We start from the raw sequence: 24,025 nt of genomic DNA on the forward strand, positions 1-24,025 counted from the left end.
ATAAATAAGGGAAACAGTTAAAAGGGGAGGTTAATGCTCTAGTATCCAATTTTAAATCTCACAAACCAAAACACCTGGGACCTTCTGAAGCTGGAGACAGTGGTGTAGCCTAGAAACAGGGCCACCCAGGAAAGAGTTAAAAGTCAAGTAAAAGATGAGCAAGCAAAGAAAGTTCAGAATTATAGAAAGTTTCTTCAGCAACAAGGAAGATCAAGGTGCATGTTCAGAAGAGGAAAACAACCTCAGGACACCTACATCCAAAACTTTCAAGAATAAGTAAACCCTAGTTAGTTTTCCCCACACTGGGGATAGGAATAGGGTGGCCACACATTTAGTTTTACTTGTTGTACCTCCCCCCCCCATATGACTTAATTTGATGATCCCATCAGCTTCTATAGAATAAATGATCATTTCCATGTTGCTGTTTCTCAAATATACCTAACTAGCTCTATCTACTCTGCTGACTTCTGATCTCACACCTTCAAGACTCACTCAGACATTTCAAATTGAAATGTAGTAGATATTTTAATTTCCACATGTGCAAAATTCAACATATTCTCTTTGCTCATAAACTTTCTGCTTTTGCAAATTTCCTTATTATTGTTGAGGATACCACCATGGCCCTAGCCCCTAGGGTTACATCTTAGGCATTATCCTTTTTTCTTCACTTTTTCTTATTCTTTACTGTGTCTAAGATGTAGCCATGACCTGTCAATTTCACCTTTAATTCATCTCTAAATATCTATCTCATTCCTCTAACACTGCCATCACTCTAATGTAAGCCTTTATCACCTCATAACTGCTGGTAGGTTTGACTGATTCAAGTCTTTTCCCACTTCAATCCATCTACCCTTCTATTGAAGTGATTTCTTGAAGCTTAGGTCTGACATGTCTAATTTATTACCAATAAACCCTAATATCTCCCTATTGTTTCCAGGATAAAATACAAAATCCTGTTTATTATTCAAAGCCCTTCATAACCTAGCAACACCAACACCTTTCTAATGTTCTTACACCTTAATCTAAGCCATGTACTCTTTTAACCAGTGACACTGAATTCCTTCTTATTTCTAGAAAAAGTCATTTCATCTCTCCGTTCTAGTCATTTTCTCTGGCTATCTCTCATGCCAAGAAAACTCTCCTTCCTAATATCCACATCCTAGATGCTCTGCCTTCCTTCAATACCCAACAAAAATCCTGCTTCCAAAAAAAGGTTTTTTCAATACATATTAGTTCTAGGGCCTACCCTCTTTTAATTGCTTCCTATTTATCCTGAATGTAGCTTGTTTACACATGCAGGCTTTCTTCAATTCATGTGCCATCAGTCTTTTGCCTTTCTTTGTATCCCCAACACTAAGTACAGTATTTAGCATATAGTAGGTACTTAAAAAATGTCTATGGAAGGGGGCAGCTGGGTGGCACAGTGGATAAATCACCAGCCCTGGATTCAGGAGTACATGAGTTCAAATCCGGCCTCAGACAGTTGACACTTACTAGCTGTGTGACCCTGGGCAAGTCAATTAACCCCCAGTGTCCCGCAAAAAAAAAAAATAAAAATTAAAAAAAATGTCTATTGAAAGATTAACTGATAGTCGACATACATTATTTCACCAAACACCTATTAATAATCTTTATAATTTCTTAAGGCCTAACAGACATTAAATATTACTACTTTATTTTGTGAGAACCTAGGATTACCACTCCATGATTTAGTTTCAGAGTTGGCACTTAGTGGGAAAGCATTATTTATAACCATCCCTTTGTCCTTCAAAACAATGTTTTTAAATTCATCAAAGCAAATTAGATAGGATTGAAAGGGAAAGTGATCATAATAAAGAGAAATATTATTTTTCTTTGTGTTTTTCCCTCTTTTGTTAGTAAATAATACATTAAGAATTATTGGATCAGATAATGAGAAGCCTAGAAGTTCAGAAAAAAATGGTGATACTCAGGTTAAGCCCTATAATAACTTGAACAAACAGTAATCATTCAGATAATAGGAATGAGGTAAGATCTACATGTAGCTGGTATGCTTTGTAACTTTCTTTCACAACTGAGAATCTTGCATTTCCCTCTCATAAGATAAATATGGAGAGAGAGTGAGAGAGATATCAGGTGCACATAATACATTAGAAGGAGATTTTGCCTTCAACAGGAAGCCTTGAGTTCAAGTTCTTCTGTTGCTACATATTAACTCTCTGACCCTGGACAAATAATTTAACCTTGTAGTTTTCTAAGTGAAAAGATGTTGACCTTCATTGACAAATGATAATTTCTTCCCTAGAAGTTTTCTTTACAAATGAAGTCACAGTTCAGTGTCTATCCATTGTATCTAGTCAATTGAAATAAAAAAGAAATTATTATGTGCTTAATATATACCAGGCACTGTGCTAACTACTAGGGATACAAACAAAATCAGAAAGAAAGATACCCTGTGGGGTGGTGGGCAGAGCCAAGATGGCAGAGAGAAGCCAGTAAGCTGCCTGAGCTGGCCCAAATTTCCCATGAAAACAACATTAAATCAAGCCTCTAAACAAATTCTGAAACAACAGAACCTACAAAAATACAGAGGGACACAAGCTTCCAAATGGAGATAATTTAAAAGACTTCAGGAAAGGTCAGTCTCACTCAGGGAGGAGGGAGTGCAGTGCACCTCAGCGCAGTGTGGAGCCAGGGCAAATCAGTGGGAAGCAACTGAGGTTCCTTGATCCTGGCTTAGTGGGCTAGTGGTGCAGTGGGCCAATGGTGAGATCCACCAGCACCAGTTGAGAGGGCAGGCTGCCAGCTGGGGGGCACCCACAGGACAGGTTCAACCAGGCCTGCCAATCCCAGCATACACCTGGAGCAAGCACAGAGAGCAAGTCCAGGGTGGTGAGAAATTCGCAAGCCATAGAGGCCTAAGAGTAGAAAGCCAGTAACACAGCCCCTATATCCCAGCACAAGAAGCTTGAAACAGTGACCCTGGTGCCAGAGGAGAGGATCTCAATTAAAAAAAAAATAAGCTGCAATATGAAGAAGAAAAAAAAAAAGATGTCTCACCATTGAGAGCTTCTGTGTTTAAAGGGAAGAGCAAAACACAAAATCAGATGAGGACAATACTCTCAAATTGTCTACATGTGAAGCTTCAAGAAGGAAGATGAATTGGTCTCAAGACCAAAAAGCCTTCTTGGAAGAGCACAAAAAGGATTTAAAAAATCATTTGAGAGAGGTAGAACAAAAATTGGGGAGAGAAATGAAAGCAACACAAGAAAATTATGAAAAAAGAATCAGCACCTTGGAAAAGGGAGCACAAAGATTGACTGAAGAAAACAATTCCTTAAAAAATTCATTTGGCCAAATGGAAAAGGAGGTACATAATCTGACTGAAGAAAACAATGCCTTAAAAATTCTAATTGGACAGTTGGAAGCTAAGGACTCAATGAGACACCATGGAATCAGTCAAACAAAAGCAAAAGAATGAAAAAATAGAAGAAAATGTGAAATACCTCATTGGAAAGACAACTGACCTGGAAAACTGATCCAGGAGAGACAATCTGAGAATCCCTGGCCTGACTGAATGCCATGATCAAAAAAGACTCTAGAAACCATATTCCAGGAAATTATCAAGGAGAACAGCCCTGATATTATAGAATAATAGGATACAATCATCATTGAAAGAATCCACTGATCACCTCCTGAAAAAGAACCCAAAAGGAAAACTCCAAGGAATATAGTAGCCAAATTCTAGAATTATTAGGGGAAGGAGAAAATACTCCAAGTAGCCACCACCAATGAAGTGGAAATTAAAGCAATAATTAGGAACTATTTTGCCAAACTGTATGCCAATAAATTTGACAATCTAAATGAAATGGATACTGCCCAGGTTAACTGAAGAGAAAAGAAAATCCTTAAATAAGCCCATATCGGAAAAAGAAATTGAACTTGCCATTAATGAACTCCCTAAGAAAAAATCTCCAAGGCCAGATAGGTTTACAAGTGAATTCTATAAAACATTTAAAGTATAATTAATTTCAATATTATCCAAATATTTTGGGAAAATAGATGAAGAAGCAGTTCAACCAGATTCCTTTTATGACATAAATATGGTGGTAATACCAAAACCAGGCAGAGAAAAAACAGAGAAAGCAAATTATAGATGAATTTCCCTAATGAATATTGATGCTAAAATCTTAAATAAGATATTAGCAAGGAGATTACAGCAAGTGATCACCAGGATAATACACTATGACCAGGTGGGATTTATACCAGGAATGCAGGGCTGGTTCAACTTTAGGAAGACTATTAGCATAATCAACCACATCATTAAGAAAACTAATCAAAATGGTATAATTATCTCAATAGATGCAGAGAAAGCTTTTGACAAAATATAGCACCCATTCCTAAAAAAAACACTAAAGAGCTTAGAAATAGGTGGTGCTTTCCTTAAAATAAAAAGCAGCATCTACCTAAAACCATCAGCAAGCATGATATGTAATGGAGATAAGTAAGAAGTATTCCCAAAAAGATCCAGGATGAAACATGGATGTTCCTTATCACCTCCATTATTTAATATTGTGCTAGAAATGTTAGCTTTAGCAATCAGAGAAGAAAAAGGAATTAAAGGAATTGGAATAGACAAGGAGGAAACAAATCTATCACTCTTTTCAGATGATATGATGGTATACTTCAAGAATCCTAGAGAATCAACTAAAAATTTGCTTGAAATAATTAACAACTTTAGCAAAGTAGCAGGATAGAAAATAAATCCATATAAATCATCAGCATCTCTATACATGATCAATGAAGTCCAGCAGCAAGAGATAAAAAGAGAAATTCCATTTAAATTAATGGTAGACAATATAAAATACTTGGGAGTCAACTTGCCATGGCAAACCCAGGAACTCCATGAACATAATTACAAAACACTTTTTTTTTTTTTTGTGAGGCAGTTGGGGTTAAGTGACTTGCCCAGGGCCACACAGCTAGTGTTAAATGTCTGAGGCTGGATTCGAACTCAGGTATTCCTGAATCCAGGACCGGTGCTCTATCCACTGTGCCATCCAGCTGCCCCCTACAAAACACTTTTTGCACAAATCAAATCAGATCTAAATAATTGGAAAAATATAAGTTGCTCATGGATAGGCCGAGCTAATATAAGAAAAATGACAATACTACCCAAATTAATTTACTTATTCAGTATCATCCCAATCAGACTACCTAAAAATTATTTTATATTGCTAGAAAAAATAATAACAAAATTCATCTTGAAAAACAAAAGGTCAAGAATATCAAGGGAAATAATGAAAAAATGCACAGGAAGGTGGGCTAGCTATACCAAATCTGAAGCTTTACTATAAAGTGACAGTCATCAAAACTATCTGGTACTGACTATGAAATAGAGTGGAGGATCAATGGAATAGGTTAGGTACAGGAGACACAGTAGAAAGTGACTTTAATAATGTATTGTTTGATAAACCCAAAGAATCCAGCTTCTGGGATAGGAACTCAGTATTTGACAAAAACTTCTGGGAAAACTAGAAGATAGTATGGCAGAAATTAGGCATAGACCATCATCTTATACTAAAATAAGGTCAAAATGGGAATGTGATTTAGATAGAAAAGGTGATACTATAGGTAAACTAGGAGAGAAAAGGAATAGTTTACCTCTCAGATATCTGGAAAACAGAACAGTTTATGACCAAAGAAGAGATAGAGAATATTATGAAATGCAAGATGGATGATTTTGATTACATTAAATTCAAAAAGTTTTATACAAACAAAAGCAGTGCATCGAAAGTTAGAAGGGAGACAGAAATCTGGGAAACAATTTTTATAGCCAGTACTTCTGATAAAGGCCTCATTTCTAAAATATATTGAGAAATAAATCAAATTTATAAGAATCCAAGTCATTCTCCAATTGAGAATTGGTCAAAGGATATGAACAGGCAGTTTTCTGATGAAGAAATCAAAGTTATTGACATGAAAAAAATGCTTTAAATCACTATTAATTAGAGAAATGCAAATTAAAACAACTCTGACACCAATCAGATTGGCTAATATGACAAAAAAGGAAATAATAAATGTTGGAGAAGTTTTGGAGAAATTGGAACACTAATGCATTGTTGGTGGAGCTGTGAACTGATCCAACCATTATGGAGAGCAATTTGGGCCTTTACCCAAAGGGTTATAAAGCTTTGCATACCCTTTGACCCAGCAAAACCACTATTAGGACTTTTTCCCAAAGAGATCATATAAAAGGGAAAAGGACCCACATGTACAAAAATATTTATAGCTGCTCTTTTTGTGGTGGCAAGGAATTAGAAATTGAGGGGTGGCCTATCAATTGGGGATGGCTGAAAAAGTTGTGGTATATGAATGTAATGGAATACTATTTTGCTATAAGAATCAATGAGCAGGAAGATTTCTGAGAAACTTGGAAGGACTTGCATGAACTGATGATGAGTTAGATTAGTAGAACCAGGAGAACATTGTACACAGGATCAACAACATTGTGTGTCAATCAACTGTGATAGACTTGATTTTTCTCAGCAATACAATGGTCCAGGATAGTTCCAAAGGAATCATGATGGAAAATGCTCTCTAAATACAGAAGAAAAAAAAAGAACTGTTGAATCTGGATGCAGATTGAACCATACTATTTTTATTGTTTTTGTTGTTGTTAGTTTTCTTTTTTTGAGGTTTTTCCTTTCAGCTCTGATTCTTCTCACATTACATGACTAATGTAGAAATATGTTTAATGTGATTGTACATATATAACCTGTATCAGATTGCTTGCTGTCTTGGGGAGGGGGGAGGGAGAGGAGGGATGGAGAAAAAATTGAAACTAGAAATCTTATAAAAACAAATGTTGAAAATTATCTCTAAATATAACAAAAAATATATATATTTATATGGGAATAAAATAAAGATACCCTGACCTCAGGGAATTTACATTATAATTGGCCATGATAACCTATAAAAGAATAAGTTCCTCTGTGCAGGGGCATGGTAGAAAAAGTTCAGAGTCGAGGATACAACCTTTAGATGAATGAAATAAAGAAATTACCTGATGACTTAGAGTGAGTCAAGAAATCCATTAAGAATAAAGAATGCTAAGAATGAGGAAGGTGAAAAATAATTAAGGTTATATTTAAAGTGAAAAGTTAGAGATAAGAGAGTGAGAATACTGAGTATACTTTTTTTTTTTTTGATGAGGCAATTGGGGTTAAGTGACTTGCCCAAGGTCACATAGCTAGTAAGTGTTAACTGTCTGAGGCTGGCTTTGAACTCAGGTCCTCCTGACTCCAGGGCCAGTGCTCTATCCACTGCACCATCTAGCTGCCCCCCATGAGTATACATTTTTAAAAGGAAAGAAATGAAATTTACAATTAAATAAAAGAAGCAAAAAAAGAAATTAAACAAATAGGAATCTAGGGATGTGGAAATTATAATTAGAAAAGTAATCGATGACTCATACCAACTTTTCTGTTCACTAATTCTAGACTCTGCTGAAAGAGAATACACCCCCATTGATGCAATACTTTCTATAAGCATATGACAGGATGATAAACAATGGAAAAATATTTTCTGAATCTTCCAACAGTGGAAGGAGGTTTAAGTATGATCAATATGATACCGTTTAACCCTTTATTTTAAGTATTTCTGAATGCTCAGAAAGCTGTTTTTAAAAATCCCAGATGGAAAACTTCATGTTTTCCCTGTATATATAGAAACCCTGTTGGGAAATGCTTCCAATGAAAGAAAAATAAACAATCTTTGAAAATTGTAAATGATCATCCTGTGAAAGGGCTTAATGAAGATTATAGCAATGTGGTGGTAAAAGTTGAAAACCTAAAGATGAAAAACATTTAATTACATATGAAGATAAAGAAATGGATAACTATCCTATTAAATAATAAATAATGGAATTGATGGCATATTAAAACAATGGGGAAAGAAGAATAACAAAGAATTATCATCTTCAATCATTAAGTCTTCTATTCAACTAACTTTATGCCTACTCTGTGCCAAGCCTTGTGTTAGTCCCTAGAATGACACAAAAATAAAGAAGGCAGGAGCTTTTTTCTATTACACAGTTGACTTTAAGAAACTTTTTGTAAAGTATGGGAAATCTTGACTGTAAAGTCTCTCTTAGTAGAAAATCTGAAGTCCATAATTGTTTAAAAAAGACAGGAAGATAACTAGCCACAAGGATAAAATGCATTATTAAAGGGAGAAAGGAAAAACCAGCAGAAGCAAAAGGCAATAACAATTTCAGTGGAGGATAAAGGTTGAGTATCTAAAAATGAAAACTGGTAAAGTTCTATGGTACATAAAAAGAATGAAATAATTTTTATATGCATCAATGGAACTTGATCAGTTAATGGCTACAGGAATAAAAAGATGTTTGCGAGAATTTGGTAAATAAAAGAATTAAGAGCAGAAACATAACTCCTTCAGGAGATTTAGAGGGCTTGTCTTTCCTTGACAGGTGATACAGGAGGAATATGACTAATCCCATTCTAGCCTTTGCCTCTTGCATCAGAGTGTTTAGACATATGAAGAAAACATTTTTCTCTTTTTTAAAGGCAATGCCACTTCCATCCTTCTGATGTTGCTTGAATAATTCTTTACTATGTTTCAACACCTTTGGAATAGGGTTCCTCCTCTTCAATCTAATGTTCTTGGAGGTGATATTGTTATGAGTATAACTGAAGATTTTTAAACTTTAAATAATACTTTTGAACATTCACTGTATAGTTGGACACAAAGAAATATGAGAGGGAGATCAGATGTCATTCTTTAACTACAAGGGGCAAAGCTTCTATTATTATGATCCTTCTCACACGTTACCCTTTTATTAACATCCCAGATGGAATGAGTTAATAAACTAGAATGAGAGACCCTTTTGAATGCTGTGCAACATGTCATGAATTGGGATCATATCAGCATAAGGGCTACTTCTACTAAAACCTCCCACCGATTTCCTGCTTTGGTTATTTAGGGATATTTATCCTTATGATGGGTTATATCCAATGGAAAGATGAAGAGTTAGGTATTGAAACCATTAGACAAGTTGTGTTGTTCTCATGAAGCCAATACCATCTCATCTAGCACTGTGTTCCAGAATTTTGTCTAATTATTGTTATGTTGATCATACCTCAGATGAGATGATGTTGATTTACGAGTAAGAAAAATAATTAAATTATGTACAATATATAGGCACTTTTAAAAGGAATAAACATCAAATGTTCAAATATTATCAATTTGAGAGATCTCTGAGAATAAAAGGTGCTACAGAAATGGATAGTCAAGTATTTATAAGCATGATGCTAAATTAATGTCCATACAACAAAAAATACATTTCTTGATTTCTTGAAATGTATATGTAGGAAAGAATTAACTAAGAATGCAGCAGATATCTCAGCATATTTTAATATCTGATTTATTATAATGCCTATCCAAAGAAAGTCCAAGATACAACAGCAGAACATTTTGTTCTTGTTGGGAATTTATTTTCTTTCTATCATTGAAAATTTCTTGTACTGAGCTTTGTCTTGGCTACTTAGTTTCCATTAATTTGAGAAATCCACAGATTCATAGTTATAAAGCTCAACTAAGAGGCTCTTGAACCATTATTCCATTTTGTAAAAGTTGAAAGTAGTAGGGTTTATCTGTAAGGCAGGCAGCAAATTGGTTCTGAAGTTTCACCCTTTCTCTGCCTCCCCCTTTTCCACAGATCTCTTACTAATAAAAAGGATTGAGGAATTAATAATGCAATAAAATTGTTCCCATCAATAGAATCCTCTATTCAGAAGGTTTAGAAACTAACATACCTATCACAATAACCCATAATGTTGTTAGGATGAGAGGTTACACTTTGTTAGCTCCCTTCTAACTAGGCTAGGCACATCATATAACCTTTTCGGTTATTTTTTGTTTTACTGTCATATCTACAGAAAATTAATAAACACAGTTCTTCGGGGCAGAGTATCATCTGAAAGATATTTTTGCATCTATTTTGTGAGGGGAACAAAGGCAATAGACAGAACAGGTAGGACATGTAAAACATTATACAGATATACTTAAGAGGTTGCCAATGGTCCATACATATTGAAAACAGCTGCTGTTATGTTGGTTTATGTTTTTGGTATTTCATTGCAGGATTTTCTAGGAATTTTTACTGAGGACAGACTATAGTGAATGCAGCTAGAGAAAATCTGGGGCCAACCACTTTAAAAAGCTGTGCATATTCTCTTTGGATGGGCAAATCTTTTCATGAGGAGAGAACAATGGAGGGAGCAGGAAAGGTAAGTGAGCATAGATGGCTTGGGAAGTGAATATAGTACTTGTTTTTTTTCTGAGAGAATCAATAAAGGAAATTGGTATACTTGAATTATCTGTGTATTGAAAAGCAAGAGGAAGCATTCCTTGAAATATTTTTTTTATCTAGTCTTTTAAAAAATTAATTGAAAAGTAGCATGTTATAGGTGATTGAATACTGGAATAGGAACAAAGAAAAACTTGTGTGTGAATTCCTTCTTGGTCACTTACTAACCATGAGACAATACATTGTTCATGAAACCAATCTGAGACTTAATTAATCTGTAAGTGTGGGATAATACTTATCTTATATGTACTACCCAATGTTTTTGTAAAAAGGAAATGTGAAAAAGTATATGAAGCATTCCATAAATATTGAAGTGTTATTGAAGCAACTGAAGAGGAGATGGATAACATGGATAATATTTAATTGTAATTTAGGTAATCAGGATAGTTATTTATCTATCCAAATATACGTATATATATATAGTTATAAATAGGTATAGATATGGATATGGCTATGGGTATGGGTATGGGTATGGAAAGGGATAGATAATTTATTCAAGGAAAATTCCCCCCACCTATATCATATATATACACACACACACACACACACACACACACACTCACATATATACATATATATTTATTTATGTATGTGTATGTATATATGCATATACATACATATACATGTATACAAATATATGTATAAAACATAATTATTTGTGTATGTACACATTATATCAAATGTATATACACATATCTTTATAAGTATATATGCATTTGGATGGAGAGAGATACTTTTCAATGATTGAATCCAAAATTAATAGATACAGGAAGTACTAAACAATAGTGTCTTCAAATGACTCTAGTGGTAGAAAATTTTTTTCTTGAAATAGGACAGATATGGAATGTAGAAGATTATAAATGGTAGTATATCAGAAAAGAGAAAAAAGTAGAAAGAGATTGAATATTGTTGAAGAACTCAATTAAACGGAATTGTTCCAAGGATATTTGGAATACTCAAGAATCACCAAAAATTGGTGGAAAAAAGGACATTTTCACAGATATTTATTTTCAGCAATATGAATAGAACTAGCATATTTATACAATTTCCCCTTATTGCACATTTAACAAAATGATGATATTGAAATGACATTTAGGGAGATAAATATGCTTCAAATAAAGTATGCAAGCCCAAAGTGCAATGTCCATTATAATTACTCTTATAAAGAGAAGAATAGTAAATTAAGATGGTGGGGGAAAGGCAGTGAAATCTCAGAGATCCCCACATGCTCATGCCAAAACCCTCCAAATAATGCCATAAGACAATTCCTGGAGCAGCAGAAACCAGAAAAGGATGGGGTGAGATCATTTTCTAGCCAAAGATGGCTTAGAAGGTCAGCAGGAAAGGTTTGTTGTGCCAGGGTAGGAGAGGTGCCCAGCCCTGCAGCCACAGAGACACATATCCAGAACCAGGCCATGCCAGAGAAAGAGACATCCAGAGCCTCTGATGAAGTGGCACCTGCTTTTAGAACTCAGCTCACAGTCTGGGGAGAGGGTCAAGTGTTTGGTTTGGGGTAGATTACAGGGATCTCTGTAGGAAATGAGGTAAAACTGTGGTTTTTCCCATGCTGGGAACCAGGCAGCAGTCTTTAGTGGTGGGCTATAAGTAGTGGGCCAATAATAATAGGGGTTGTAGGACTTCCAGGGGCTCCCCTGCTGAGAGGGCCTGGCTGACCTTTTTTATAAGGTCAGCCCAACATCAGGAAATTGCCTCATAAAGCCTTGTTCCCACGAGAGGATATGAACTCTGACCTCAGCACATTCTATTCATGGACTGCCTTCAAGTCATGTCAATCGATCGAGTTAAATGCTACCAGCCAATTACCTTGGAGCAGGGTATAGGGACCACCTGTCTTCTGACCTGCAGGGAGCTTTCACTCTCACAGGCACAGGAATTTCCACTTTGGGGCCTGAGACGCACAGTTGAAGGGGGCTTTTTCTCTCCTCTTAGATCCTAGCTAGGCTTTACTATCTTTCAGAGGCATGTGTTCTCTCTTTACTAATATCTAATATACATTAAAAGATTTTTAATGCCCAAAACTTACGCTAAAGCTACTAATTCATAAGTAAACTCTAGCTAATTTTCCCTACACTTGGGACAGAGATAGAACACCACATATTAGCTTTTAAACATCACAGGGCCCTGGTGGGGGGAAGGGCACAGGCACTCATGAAGCTATTAACCATAGTAAAACAGAATTCTGTTTCCAGGTTAAAGACCAAGCAACTCTGGGGCTATTTACAGATCAGAGCACAGGCCAGGGAAATGAAGAATCTGCCACTCCTTAAATCTTACTACCTTGGACCCCTTGAAGCTTGAGAAAGTACAGCCTGGAAGCAGTGCCCCACTTTAAGAAAGAGTTAAAAGTCAAGTAAAAGATGGGTAAAATAAGCAGAGAAAGATACAGACCAAAGAAAGTTTCTTTAGTGACAAAGAAGATCGTGGTACAAGCTCAGAAGAGGATAGCAACATCAGGGATCCTCTATCCCAAGCTTCCAAGAAAAATATTAATTAGTCTCAGTGCATAGAAGCACATAAAAGGGACTTTGATGATAAAGTAAGAGAGGCAGAGAATAAAATTAGAGTGACACAGGGAAGTTATGAAAAAAAAAGTCAACAGCTTGAAAAGCCAAATGGAAAAGCTCTCTGAAGAAAATAATTGCCTAAGTATTAGGTTTGAACAAATGAATGATAATAACTTTATGAGAAATCAATACACAATAAAGCAAATCCAAATGAATAAAAATAGAGGGAAATATGAAATATCTGCTTGGAAAAATAGGTGACTTGGAAAATAGATCCAAGAGAGATAATTTCAAAATAATTGGACTATCTGAAAACCATGATCAAAAAAGAGCTTAGACATCATCTTCCAAGAGATTGTCAGTAAAAAATTGTCCTGATACTGTAGAAGCAGTAGGTAAAATAGAAATTGAAAGACTTTAACAATAACCACCTGAAAGAGATCCCAAAATGAAAACTTCCAGAAATATTATATCCAAATTCCAGAACTCCCTGATCAAGAAGAAAATAACACAAGCATCCAGAAAGAAACAATTCAAGTGGTGTGGAGCCACAGTCAGGATAAGTTCTAGCAGCATGCAATATGATATTCCAGAGGATAAAGGAATTGGGATTACAACCAAGAATCACCTACCCAGCAAAATTTAGTATAAACTTTCAGGGGAAAAATGGAATTTAATGAAAAACAGGACTTTCAGGTACTTGTGATGAAAAGACCTGAACTGAATAGAAAACTTGACTTTCATATACAAGACCCTAGAGAAGCATAAAACGTTAAACAGTTAAAAGAAATAAAGAGGGATGTTAAAAGCTTAAACAGTTTACATTCCTACATGGGAAGATGATCCCTCTAACTCATAAGATTTTTTCCAGTATTCAGGCAAGTGATAGGAATAACTTTAGACAAAGGGCACAGGTGGGAATTGATTATGAAGGGATGGTATTTGTAAAGCATTTCTTTTTGTTTATCTTTTTTTTTATGGGGTGGTTAGCGATGGGTAGCATGCCTGGGGTCATGAAATAGATGAGTGTTTTGTGTGCTAATGTAATAAAAATGACAATTCTACCTAAATTAATTTACTTATTTCATGTCATACTAATCAGACTACCTAAAATTATTTTATAGAGGTGGAAAACATAATAACAAAATTCATCTGGAAAAACGAAAGTTCAAGAATATCAAGGGAAATAATGGGGGGGGGAAAGCACAGGAAGGTGAGCTAGCTATACCAGTTCTGAATCTTTATTATAAAGCTGCAGTCATCGGAACTATTTGGTACTGGCTGAGAAATAGAGTGGAAGATCAATGGAATAGGTTAGCCACAGGAGAAACAATAGTAAATTATTTTAGCAATGTACTGTTTGATAAACCCAAAGACTCCAGCTTCTGGGATAGGAACTCAGTGTTTGACAAAAAAACTGCTGGGGCAACTGGAAAAATGTATGGCAGAAACTAGGCATAGAACAGCATCTTACACTTTATACTAAAATAAAGTTAAAATGGATATACCATTGAGACATAAAATATGGTACTATAGGTAAATTAGGAATGAAAGAAATAGTTTACCTCTCAGATTTAGGGAAAGGAGAATAGTTTATGACAAAACAAGAGATAGAGAATGTTATGAAAAGAAAAATGGATGATTTTGATTACATTAAATTAAAAAGTTTTTGTACAAACAAAAGCAATGCATTCAAAATTAGAAGGTAGGCAGAAAGCTAGGAAACAATTTTTATAGTCAGTATTTTTGACAAAGGCCTCATTTCTAAAATATATAGGGAACTAAATCAAATTTATAAGAATCCAAGTCATTTCCCAATAAAGAAATGGTCAAAATATATGAACAGGCAGTTTTCAGATGAAGAACTCAAAGGTATCTATCACCATATGTAGGGGCCAAATTTTAATTGGGGAATGTTAGCTGGGTGACTAGCCACAATATTGAGGCAAGGAAGGAGACCAACATTCACCTTCAAAAAAAGAACAGGGTTTATTAACAAGAAGGAACTTAAAAACACAAGCAAGATCAGTAGAATTAAGGGAAAGGACAAAAAATGGGGGAAGGGAAATGATACAAGCTGAATAACACCACCACCCAGGAATCAGCTGAGAACAGCCATCTGCATCCTGTTGCTTTCCAGCTTCAAGATAGAATGGGCATATTTCCCCCTTCTCCTTCCCAGCAGACCCCAGGCTTACGAAAAACAGCTCTGAACCATTTGGCTGGCAGCTCTGACTGATAGTCACATGACTGCCCTCACTGAGCTTCCAGTCATTATAGTTTTGCCAAGAACATGTAGGCAATGGCGAGTGGTGATGGTGTGAGGTGCCAGTGCCATGGTGATGGCTACAACCAGTGGGTGGACCACTGTGCCATTGTAGGGACACAGTGCCTGAGCCCCAGGCCTGTGTGTGCACCAGCTTTTTAAAAAAATTCTAGCCAAAAAATGGGGTCATGAAAATATCAAATACCAATTAATTCTTTACATTCCCCTCTTTGTTTCATCAAGAAACACTGGGTGTTTCCTTGATGGAACAACAAATAATAAACAATAAATAATAAATAAAAAATAACAGTATATCATAACCTATGCTAACAAACAATATACTAATAACAATATAGGAAAGGGAAAATACATATTACAGATGATGTATATAGTAACAGAAGGAAAAACAAAAAAAATGTTCATTTAGAGTCCTTGAAATCTTGTCTTCTTTGAGTGTTAAGATGCCATCAGGGGGACTGGATTCTGGTCCGGATTCTGGATTCTGATTGTCTCTGGATACTTTTACTTCTTTAGCTGTCGAACTGCTGGATTTCCATTAATCATTAGTATAGCATTGTCAATGATCAAATTAAACAGCAAGAGTTCTTCAAAATATAACATATAGAAGAAATTTATACTTGAAATATGCAACATATTAGACATATGAAAAGTGCTCTAAATCACTAGTGATTAGAGAAATGCAAATTAAAACAACTCTGAGGTACCACCTGACTCCTATCAGATTGGCTAATATGACAAAAAAGGAAAATAATAAATGTTGGAGAATCTGTGGAAAAATTGGAAAACTAATGCATTGTTGGTGGAGCTGTGAACTGATCCAATCATTCTGGAGAGCAATTTGGAACTATGCCCAAAGGGCTATAAAGCTGTGCATACCCTTTGACCCAGCAAAACCACTATTAGTTCTTTTCCACAAAGAGATCATAAAAAAGGGAAAAGGACCCACATGTACAAAAATATTTATAGCTGCTCTTTTCATGGTGGCAAGGAATTGGAAATTGAGGGATTGCCCATCAGTTGGGGAATTGCTGAACAAGTTGTGGTATATGAATGTAATGGATTACTATTGTGTGGTAAGAAGTGATGACCAAGCAGATTTCAGAGAAACCTGGAAGGACTTACATGAATTGATGCTGACCGAGATGAACAGAACCAGGAGAACATTATACACAGCATCAACACCATTGTGTGTAGATCAACTGTGATAGACTTGATTCTTCTCAGCAATACAATGTTCCAAGATAGTTTCAAAGGACTCATAATGGAAAATGCTCTCTAAATCCAGGGGAAAAAAAAAGATATGTGGAATCTAGATACAGATTGAAACATACTATTTCTTTTGTTTTTGGTACAGTTGTTTTTCTTTTTTGAGGTTTTTCCTTTTTGCTCTGATTCTTCTTTCAAAGCATGACTAACACAGAAATATGTTTAATGTGAGTATCAATATATAAACTATATCAGATTGCTTGCTGTCTTGGGGAGACTGGAGGAGAGGGAGAAAAAATTTGAAACTAGATACCCTATAAAAACAAATGTTGAAAACTATATCTACATGTAACTGGAAAATAATAAAATACTTTTATGAAAAAATCACATGAGCCTTTTTATACATGTGAGGAGCTGTTTTTAAATGGTGAATTTTAATTAAAATTCTACAAAATTCAGTTGGTCTCTTTCTCATTAATAAAAAAGAGGTGGGGATAGTAGTAGTGAACTCCATCTAATTTTTCTATCAGAAAGAACCACATGAGAATTATGTTATAAATGTGAAATACTTCATGTTCCTTGGAAAACAGATGCTAATGTGGAGTCAAAGTAGTATCCTTTAGCAGATATTTGAAAGCCCTTTCATGAAAAATGGACAGTTGTGGTTTCATACTGATCTCACTATCAGGTAATATTGCTTCTGACTTAAGGATATATAAGAGAAAATAATGGGAATTTCTGTGCTTTAAAAAAAGTATTTCAAACTTGTTCAATATTGTCCCAGTTAAATGCCATAGAAATAAATACCATAAAGTTAGAAAGGGCAATAATTCCCTTTTAAAGGGATCATTTGAGTCCATTTTTCATCTGTTAAATCTGCTAACAGAAAATATTTACTGTAATCTTTATCACAAAAATAGATATAAAATTGTCCTTCTCAAAAGAGAATGCCCAATAAACTTGTAAAACTGTCACTAATAAATATTTAAATCTAGAACACTTAAACAAAGTTAAGGAAAAGATATCAATAAAAACAAACAAATAAAAAATAAAAACATAAGCCTTAACTTTTTTTTTCAGGGCAATGAGGGTGTAGTGACTAGCCCAGGATCACATAGCTAGTAAGTGCCAAGTGTCTGAGGCTGGATTTGAAATGAGGTCCTCCTGAATCTAGGGCCGGTTCTTTATCGACTGCACCACCTGGCCTCCCCCAGAATTCTTAAAGAAGAAATTATAGATTCAAGAAAATGGGAGGAAGTTGACTTTGTTTGGTTTTGTTTTGTTCTATAGAGGTGACTTGTTAGACTTTATGCATTGAGGCACACTAAAATGATGATGACTCAAGGATAACAAGTCATCCCACCATAGGCACTAGTGGCCCTTTTCATTTTAACTAGATATATGTTAATTTATGTACAATATTTCCAGTACAGAACTCCCTCTATTTATGGAGAAGGGAAAATTTTGGTTTTTAATTCTTAGTAATTTGTCTGGGGCATGAACATTTTAGGAACCTGTTGATAGTCAAACTGCTAGCATATGCCAAATATGGTTCTTGAATATTGTTCTGTTTTACTCTAAGTCCAGCTCTCAGTGTACCATATCATGGTGCTTCTCCAAGGTATCTATACAGGAATTCTAGGTTCTGATTTGTTCGTGTCTACTAATTTAAAAAATGGCATTTATTATGCATATATATGTAAATATATAATGTAATGTATTTGTTACATTCACCTAGTAGTGGTATTCCTGGGCTGAAGGATATGCACAGTTTTATAGCTATTTGAATATATATTTCCAAATTATTCTTCACAATGGTTGAGCCAATTAACTATCCCACCAACAGTTTATTAGTGTACCTCTTTGTGCTCTTCCCCACAAACATTTGTGATTTCTGATGGTTGTGAGGTTTTACTTCAAAGTTATTTAAATTGTCTTTTCTCTAATTTATAGTGATGTGAAGCTTTTTAAAAATAATATTTTATTTTTTCCTATAACATGTAAAGACAAGTATAAACATTCAACTTTTATTTTTTTCCATTTTTTTCTTCTTTTTTTTTGTGGGGCAATTGGCATTAAGTGACTTGCCCAGGGTCACACAGCTAGTAAGTGTCAAATATCCGAGGCTGGATTTGAACTCAGGTCCTCCTGAATCCAGGGCTGGTGCTCTATCCACTGCACCACCTAGCTGCCCCTAACTTATAAATTTTTGAGTTTCAAATTTTTCTCCTTCACTGACCTTGACCAAAGACAGTAAGCAATTTGATGTGTTATATCTGTGCAATCATATAAATTTTATTTCCATATTATCCATACTATGAGAGAAAAAATAAACCCAAAGGGAAAAATGAATAAAATAAATAAGGTGAAAAACAGTATGCTTTAATATGTATTCAGACCCCATCAATTCTTTCTCTGGATATGGATAATCTTTTTTCATTATGAGTCTTTTGGGATTGTCTTGGAGCATTCTATTGCTGAGAATAGGTAAACTATTCACAGTTGATCTTCACACAATATTGCTGTTACCATGTACAATGTTCTCCTCTTTCTGTTCATTAAACTTTGCATGTCTTTGTATATCTTTCCAGTTTATTTTTACCTGAAATTAGCCTGCTTGTCATTTCTTAAAGTACACCAGTACTCCATTAGTATCATAGATAATAAATTATGTAGCCATTCCCCAACTGATGAGCATCCATTGATTTCAAATTCTTTACTACCATAAAAATTCTGCTATAAATATTTTTGTACAAATATATCTTTTTCCTTTACTTTATCTCTGGTATAAAGACCTAATAGTAGTATTTCTGGGTCAAAAGACATACAGAGTTTTTATAGCCCTTTGGTCATAATTACAAATTACTCTCCAGTATGGTTGGATCAGTTCACAAGTCCAACAGTGGAATAGTGTTCCAATTATCCCACATCTACTCCAATATTTATCATTTGCCTTTTAAGTCATATTATTCAATTGTATATTTGTGAGGGCTAAATGAGAGTTTATTTCATTTGAATTTCTCTCATCTATAGAGATTTTGAGCATTTTTTCCAGCAGAATATAGATAACTTTAATTTACTCTTCTGATATGTACCTGTCTATATCCTTCAACCATTTGCAAATTGGAGAATACATTGTATTCTTATATTTTTTTTTAGTGAGGCAATTGGGGTTAAGTGACTTGCCCAGGGTCACACAGCTAGTAAGTGTTATGTGTCTGAGGCCAGATTTGAACTCAGGTACTCCTGACTTCAGGGGTGGTGCTCTATCCACTGCACCACCTACTAGCTGCCCCATATTCTTATAAATATGACTTCATTTTCTATATATTTGAGAAATTAATACTTTGTGACACACTTGCTATAAAATTATTACCAAGCTTTCTGATTTCCTTCTTTTTTTTTGCATTTGCTTTTTGTTCAAAAACTTTTTTTATTTAATACAATAAAAGTGGCTGTTTTATATCTCATAATACTCTCTATTTCTTGTTTGCTAATAAACTATTTCCATCTGCTTAGATCTGACAGGTAAACTATTCTTTGGGAATGTCTAAGTACACCATCATGTCATCTGCAAAAAAAAAAAAAAAAGATTATTTTTTCTTAATTGCTCTTCAAATTAATTCAATTCTCTTTTGTTCTCTTCTTGCTGTAGCTAATATTTCTAATACAATATTGAATAATAGCAGTGAAAATGGACATCCTTTCTTCACCCTTGTCTTGTTAGGAAGGCTTCTAGCTCATCCACATTTTGCATAATTCTTCTTGATGGTTTTAAATATATTCGACTTAAGTTTTTTTGGTGGGGCAATGGGGGTTAAGTGAGTTTCCCAAGGTCACACAAGTAGGAATTGTCAAGTGTATGAGGCCAGATTTGAACTAAGGTCTTCCTGAATCCAGGGCTGGTGCTTTATCCACTGCATCAGCTAGCTGCCTCCTCTACTTATAATTTTTAAGAAAAATTATTTTTATTCCTATGCTGTCTAGTGTTTTTAAATAGAAATGTGCATTGTAGTTTGTCAAAAGTGGCATCTAGAGAAATAAGCACATAATTTCTGTTGTTTTGATATGGTCAATTATGCTGATGGTTTTCCTAATATTGAATCACCCCTATATTCCTTATATAAATCCCACGTGGTCATAATGTATGATCCTTGAGATATATTTCTGTAAGTTCCTTGCTAAGGTTTTATTTAACATATTTTGCATCAATATTCATTAGGGAAATTGTTCTTTAGTTTAGTTTTCTTTCTTCCTGGATTAGGTATCATCATCATAGTTTTTGTCATAAAAATTGTAAGACTCCATCTTTCCCTATTTTCCCAAATAGTTTACATAGTATTGGATATTAATTGTTCCTTAAGTATTTGGTAGAATTTTCTTGTGAATCCATCTATCCCTGGGCATTTTTTTCTTAGTGTGTGAATTTATGCCTTGTTCAATTTCTAAGATAAGGTTATGTAAGTATTCCATTTCCTCTTATGTTTGGTGAATTTATATATTTTTGGAAATATTAATTTATTTTTCACTTAGATTGTCAGATTTAATGATATATAATTGGACAAAATAATTCTTAATAATTGCTTTCATTTTCTCTTCGTTGGTGGTAAATTCACCCTTTCATTATTTATACTAGTAATTGGTTTTTTCTTTATTTTTTAAAAACAAATTAACCAATGTTTTGTTTATTGTCTCTTTTCATAAAACCAGTTCATAATATTTTTCATTAGATCAATGATTTTCTTTAAATTTTATACATCTCTTCTTTGATTTTCAGTATTTCTGATTTGGTTTTGAAGAGGGTTTTTTTTTTTTTTAATTTGCTTCCCCCTCTTTTGTTTTTAGTTACATACCTAGTTAATTTATATTATCTTTCTCTATTTTATTTATGTAAGAGTTCTGAGATATAAATTTTCCCTCAAGTACTGTTTTGCCTTCATCCCCATAACTTTTAGTATGTTTCTCATTGTTGTTATTCTCTTTAATGTCATTATTGATTGTTTCTATCATTTGATCTTTGGACCACTATTATTCAGTTTCCAATCAATTATAATCTATCTTTCCACTCTACTTTATTGAATGAAATTTTTAAGGCATTATGATTTGAAAAGCATACATTTAATATTTCTGCCTTTCTGAATATGATTGTGAGTCTTTTATGACCTAATACACAATCAGTTTTTTTCTGGGTACCATATATTGCTGATAAAAGTATAAATTTCTTTCTATTCCCATTCAATTTTCTCCAGAGGTCTATCATTAAAGTTTTCTAAAATTCTGTTCAAATCTTTTAACTTCCTTCTGGTTTATTTTGCATTTAGGTTTATCTACTTATTTTTTTTATGTATTTCATGCTTAACTCATCTCTCCCCTTAGAAGTTGGATGCAATACCATTGGTGTAAATATGTTTAGTATTGATATAAATTAATTTTCTATGGTATCTTTTAGCAAAAGGCAGATTCCAGTCTTATCTAGTCTGTCTGGATCTATTTTTGCTTTTGCTTTGTCTAATACCATGATTATCACTCCTGATTTGTTTGTTTGATTTTTTTAACTTCAGCTTGAGAGAAATGATTATTAAAAGCTCATGATTTGGGGAGAGGCAGAGCACTCTTTTTTTTTCTAAAGTCCTCACTTCAAAGTTCAGTCTCTTGAAGGGCATTATGGATGAGATTGAATTAGATCATCATTTTATTCTGACTGTACACAAACTTTCACAGAATTTAATCTAAGTTGGGAAATACCATTGCGTTCTACTCAGGTTTGGATAAGGATGAATTCTTTGAATATGTTGCCCAAAGCTGGAATGGTCGTGGTATAGAGATATTCTCTGTCTAAAAGTAATACTATAATATTCTCAGTGTTTCATTGGAATGAACCCACTTTTCATTGTAATAGTCATCTCATTAATTGTTAACCAATCAAACTTGATTATCATCCTCTGGAACATCCATTTTCCAAGGTCATATAAGATATGAGGGTCATTGGCATTCAAGAGTGCCACTGATCTCTTTTATTAAAATGCTAACATTATTAGTTAAATGAGTAATTACTAAGAAAGTATATCTCTTGAATCTTTCAAACATCACAAACTGAACCATAATAGTTTCTGTATTTTTCTGCTTGAAGTATGTTTTTTATAATGAACAAATTATAGGAACCTGGTTTTTAATTCACTCTGCTATCTACTTCATTTTGTAGGTGAGTACATCCCATTTACATTTATAGTTATGATTACTACCTGTATTTCCCTATATTCTACTTTTCTATTTATCCTTATCACCGGTATTTTGCTTCTGGTCACTGCTTCCTACAATGTGCCCTCCTTTGTATTTCTCCCCTCTCCATTTTCTTATCTCCCTTCTCTATTACTCATCTATACAATAAGATATATTTCTTTATGCAAAAGGCTGTGTATGTTCGTTCCTTTCCACACCTCCAACAATGCATTATTGTGCCAATTTTCCCTCATTATCTCCAAGATTTTTATTTTTTTCTGTCATATTAGACAATCTTATGGGTGTGAGATGGTACCTCAGAACTGTTTTAATTTGCATTGCTCTAATCAATAGTGATTTAGAGAATTTTATATGACTATAGATAGCTTTAATTTCTTCATCTGTAAATTTCCTGGGCATATCCTTTGACCATTTCTCAATTAGGGAATCACTTGTATTGCTATAAATTTGATTCAGTTCTCTCCATATTTGATGAATGAGGCCTTTATCAGAGACACATGATGCATTGATTGCATTGGATATTTTATGCAAAAAAAACTTTTAAAGTTTTATTATACAGGGCCAGCTAGGTGGAGCAGTGGATAGACCACTGGTCCTGGATTCAGGATGACCTGAGTTCAAGTCCAGCCTCAGACACTTAACACTTAGTAGCTGTGTGACCCTGGGCAAATCACTTAACCCCAACTGCCTCAAAAAATTAATATAATAAAATTATTCATTTTATATGTTGTTTTTCTTGTTTGCTCATAAATCCTTCCCTTCTCCATATATCTGACAGGTAAAATATTCTTTGCTGTGCTAATTTGCTCATGTTATCACTCTTTATTTCTAAATCATGTACCCATTTTGACCTTATCTTGGTATACAGTGTGAGATGTTGGTCTATGTCTAGTCTCTGCTGTACTATTCCCTCCCTGGTATTACCAGCAATTTTTGTCAAATAGTGAGTTCGTATCCAAGAAGCTGGGGACTTTTAGTTAATCAAACCGTAGTTATTTACTACTGAGTCTTATATAGCTAATCTATTCCACTGATCTACTTTTCTGTTTCTTTGCCAGCATAAAATAGTTTGTATGATTTCTGCTTTATAATGTAGTTTTAGATGTGATATGGTGAGCCCATATTTTATTTTCTTCATTAATTCCATTTATATTATTGACCTTTTGTTCTTCCAGATGTATTTTATTCTTTTTCTATCTCTATAAAATATCTTTGGTAGTTTGATTGGTATGAAACTTAATAGTTAATTTGATTTAGGTAGATTTGTCATTTTTAAAATATTAGACTGCCTTACCCATGAATGATTGATATTTGTTCTAATTTTTTAGATCTTACTTTATTTGTCTTAAAAGTGCTCTGTAATTATCCTCATATTGTTCCTGGGTTTTTCTTGGCAGG

Source organism: Dromiciops gliroides, chromosome 3 (assembly GCF_019393635.1).
Source record: "Dromiciops gliroides isolate mDroGli1 chromosome 3, mDroGli1.pri, whole genome shotgun sequence".
NCBI classification, from domain to species: Eukaryota; Metazoa; Chordata; class Mammalia; order Microbiotheria; family Microbiotheriidae; genus Dromiciops; species Dromiciops gliroides.